The 4,795-nt window shown below is 35.0% G+C and overlaps 1 long non-coding RNA gene across 1 annotated transcript; it reads right to left on the bottom strand.

Moving 5' to 3' along the window:
- Window positions 1-1,120: 1,120 nt before the first annotated feature.
- LOC115428815 (uncharacterized) lies at window positions 1,121-3,995 on the bottom strand. The gene is made up of 3 exons (XR_003936698.1): window positions 3,881-3,995; window positions 1,666-1,793; window positions 1,121-1,443 (listed from the first exon to the last, which is right to left on the bottom strand). It is a non-coding gene; the product is annotated as an uncharacterized LOC115428815 (long non-coding RNA).
- Between the last annotated feature and the right edge of the window lie 800 nt (window positions 3,996-4,795).

The following is a 4,795-nucleotide window of genomic DNA, read 5'->3' as shown; positions in this document are numbered from 1 at the left end:
TAGATTAATTTCAGAGCTAATATCTATCCATTTTCCATGTTTTCTTAAATAAAAACCAAAATCACTTCAGTTCTTAAATCAACATCTATAGCATTCTGCTGACAAAAACAGTGCTTTTTATTCATTCCATGTTTTCTTTTCTGTCAGTTTTAGTCACATGATACACACAGGAGTTAGTACTGGATTGCATAACCATTGTTTCTGCTGACTTTTGATGGTCTAATAATTTTTTTCCATGACTGTATATCTCCAATGGTAATATTATACATTAATACCACCTCACTTCAGTTATTCATTATAAAGTGAGTTATTTGTCTTTGTGATTTATATTTTCAGTAAAATGAGCCACATATTTACAAGTGGTTTAAATTATACCTTTATGCCTTATTTATCACTTAAACATACAATAGATATTAAAGACTGTTTTACATTTTACACAGCATTTTATTTATTCTACATTTTAATATATTTTCAATTTTTATGGTAAAAAACCTGAAAATATTCTGCAGTTCTGTTGAAATCAAGGCTACGCTCAGTTTTTCTCATCTCTTTCCTCTCTGTTTTATTATTATTATTATTATTATTATTATTAGTAGTAGTAGTAGTAGTAGTAGTAGTAGTAGTAGTAGTAGTAGTATTTCTTGAGTTGGCCAATATTTATTTATTAAAGTTACTCAAATCATTATTGTAATAGAGAAAAATGTGTAAATTATAATGATAATGAACAACAGGAATGACTCATTAACTATTACATACTAATTAGCAACACAAAAAGCACAATATTCTCACATGAATGTTGGATAGAGACGGCTTAAATGGTGCAATATTGGTGCTCACACATCACACTTGAGAAATGTGCAAATTTAACTGGACACATTAAATTGTGGGTCCTGTTTTATCTTCTGGCATTGTCCAACTGATTTTAATGCTGACAAAATGAAATCCCTTTAAATGTATTTCTTTCAGTAAAAGGGACCTGCAGAGTAGATTATATGTAAAGTAAGCATGAACCTCTTCAGTTAAAGGTGTCTTTACAGCAGGGCAGTCTGAAATGCCAACAGAGAACATTCTTCAACTTCACACTTAAAAAATATGCTGTACATGATTAATTATTTCCAGCATTACTTTAATTTTTCTACAATCTTAAGAAATAACACAACAATTACACAAATACTTAAGAAAATTGTTGTCCAAAACATTAGATTAGACACTGGTTTGATTATTTGTTCACTTTATTTTTGCCAATATCATTTTTCACATGACCGGTAGAGGACACATGATATAATATAGAATTAAAGCTGACATTGCCTCGTCGATCATGTACACATGTGGATGGAGCCAGAGCCTTTAAAAGACAAACTGATTCATTGTAGAGAGAGGATTACTTCTATGGAGTCACTGGCCAACTGTGGTATCACTGGTGCTTCATTCTTTCCTTCTCCCCTAAAAAGTAGATTAAAAAAATCATCTTTGTGTTTATTTTACTCTTTTAAAGGGACTATGGATGTTTATTTATACTTATACTTACATATACTTATACTTACACAGTATAAGTTATACTTATACTGTATGAGTATAAGTTATGCTTATACTTATATTTACTTATACTCATCAATCACAATAAAGCATCTTTATAAACTATGTTGAAGTGCATGGTACACTTACGGTGATATCGCTCTCTGTAAAAGTATCCCAGACAAAGGACACCTGCTATAACCGCAGCAGCAGGGGCTGATACTGTCATACCTGCAAGATTGAGACTGACCTTTCCAACAGTCAGCGACACAGATAACCTAAGAAAAAGGACAAAAGCACATACCACTTGATTGTACACAACACTGTATTTAATTTAGCACACAGCAAATTCTGGTCTTTGGAATAAACTCCATGCGAGTTAAAATCAACTCGATTTAAGTGTACATGTGAGACCATTGAATACACTCTAGAGCAGGGTTAAAGTAACTCTTTTCAGAGAGTTGATCTTTTAACTCTTTTCAGGAGTTAAAATTTAACTCTTCTGGGAGTTAGAAAAACTAATCTCATGCAGACTGAAACACAACACTCGCCTGGAATTCATTTTATGTGAACTCTGAAACTCTCAAAAAACACCATATAATGACTAGTTTGTTTTTTGTTTTTGTTTTTTTAAGTGTGCTCAAACACATGCTATATAGATGCTTATAAAGTGCTCTTGCATGAAATGCTTTCCAGGTGTCCAGGTTATGGCTCTGAAGTGAAATGGGATGAACGTCTATGGAGGCATGAAGCAGTGACAGCTTCTATGGGCTCCTCCTGCAGATGTGCTCCAGGTGTGACAGGTGCCAGCAGGTGAAGTTGATAATGAGTCTGAGGGAGGAGTCTGTGGCAACACAGGACTGCACCATGACATGCACTATTTGTTCAATAACTTTGCTCTCAACTCTTGTATGAATTACCTAAGACTACAATGCAAGAAGCTGTCGAGCTAAAATTAGTATGTTCGACATTCTAAGTTTGCAGCAAGAGCTAATTTTAGCAGCTGGTTAGCAAGTTGGTCCGAATAGAAATATACACATTATGATACTGACAGAAAAGTTCCTTCCAGCCTAATAAACAGCCTCGTTTCAGAAATAAAATGGTACTTATACGACGCCTCATATGACGTCCATGAGCACACTGCTCTTCTCTGTTGCTCTGTCCAGAAATCCACACCCATTATGGTGTTCAATCATGCTCCTCAACACCTGGTAAATGTACCCTGAAAAATGACACCATCAGAGACACAAGCTGGAGTTAAACTTACAGAAGGAACTCCAGAAATGTAACTCTTTCACTGTTTTTTTTTTTTTTTAACCTAACTCCAGATTATTTTACTCCACAAATTTGCTGTGCATAAACAGAACTGTATTGTAAAGTTTCACCGTCTTTTTGTTTAACTGTACATGAGGACACAATCTGAAAACCTCACCTGTTTAACCAAAGTTAAAGGACCCATTAGTGGGTGATCAGGTTTCTTTTCTAGCTTAATACCACTTTCCAAAGTTTTGGTTAAGAAAGTCAGGACCTGCTCTGCTCGCTATATTTTCCCTGAATGCACCGTTATACTGAATCTAGTTCAAATGAGCACATTTGACCTCCTCTATTTTTCACTTTACATGAATAAAGAAGCATATTCCTTCATGTATTTGTACAGTTCTGTGCAAAAGTCTTAGGCCATCCTTTGCTTTGTTGTTTTTGCTGGGTTGAAATCATTGTACATATTTATTTCTCATTCTCTTTTCATCAGATACAACAAGAAAATATGAGAAATACAATATGTGTACAGCCTTAAAAGACACACACAACTGAACTATGGGTTCTAAAAGTAAAGGCTATTTACCTTTATTTATTAATTAATTTATTATTTTATATTTATTTTATTAATATTTTATTTATTTTATTATTTATTTATTTAAGAGACTATTAACTGTGATCCCTGTCTATGACAAGAAGCAGCACAAAGAGAAACATCTGACATGAGCTGAATGAAACTGAAAGTGAATAAACAGATATATAAAACAGAAAGTGAATGCAATAAATCTCATGTTGTGTCAACAAAACGTTTAAAGACATGTCAAGTACAAGATCACACTACATACTGACACTTTGGTTAATAGACGTTTTTTCTTCACATATATCCAGATTATATCTTAATACAGAAACCAAGAAACACATATGTGTGGTCATTATAACTTTACTAAACCAACAAACCTAAATCTGGTGCAGGACTTTTGCACAGTAATACATCTTGTTTTACCAAATCTGGGAATTACCTATTTATCCTTACAAATCTGAAAATACACTATTCATCAATACAATTAAAACAGTGTCACATATAGTTGAAGATAAATTAGCTACTTACACAGTTAGAGTCATCCTGGATATTTTATATTTCCACAGGAGTATTGTTGCAACAGGTTCAGGTTGATCAACTTCACTGTTTCGTTTTCGGATGAATCCCTTTCTTAAATATTTTCCTGCAGGAATACTTTTAGTTTCATTTACCCAAGGCAATAAGCGGTGTAAGTGCCGGATGATATTTTCTTTGTCACATCCGGAGAGGAGTTATGTGAGGGTGGTAGTAAAACCAGCTGTTTTACCTGTTTGAATGAATGAACTGAGGGGGTGAGCGGGGAAGGTCATACTTTTGCTGACCGCCGCCAAAGTATACTGTCTTGGGTATTTTTTAAATATTACTGGATTATTTCACTGTTTGTTTTTTACCTTTAATAAATATATGGCCCTTACTCTGGAGCTCACTTCCCCTTTTTTATTGTTTAGCAGCGCGTCCGGCAGATAAAGATTTTTTCCCTCGCTTAGCCTCTCGGCGACATTGTGTTTTTTGTTTTTAAAAAAGTCGCCCCAACATTGTCAGCAAAATGAGACAAACTAAACTGGACCGGTGTGGCATAAAATACGGACCTTGTAAAATTTGGACCTATTTGGAATTTGCGCATGCGCGAGCGCAGCCTTACCAGATGTCAGGTTCAGCGAGGCTTATGAAATAAGTACCTTGCGAGAAGAATTGTGCGCTTTTGGGTTGGGTTAGGGTTAGGGGTTAGGGTTAGGGGTCGCTGAACCTGACATCCGGTAAGGCTGCGCTCGCGCATGCGCAAATTCCAAATAGGTCCAAATGTAGTGTGTGGTTGCTGTGCAGCGCTGGATTTCATGAAATTATTAATCCGCGCGATTCCTGTGAATGTTGATATTGCTGGCTTTGCATTGGATTGGATTGTCACTGTGATTATTATTTTGTGCATGAAAAATGAGCGCTACA

Source organism: Sphaeramia orbicularis, chromosome 11 (assembly GCF_902148855.1).
Source record: "Sphaeramia orbicularis chromosome 11, fSphaOr1.1, whole genome shotgun sequence".
Classification (NCBI taxonomy): Eukaryota; Metazoa; Chordata; class Actinopteri; order Kurtiformes; family Apogonidae; genus Sphaeramia; species Sphaeramia orbicularis.
The sequence above is the reverse complement of the archived record's forward strand: the minus strand, read 5'-3'. Positions and strand labels throughout refer to the sequence as shown.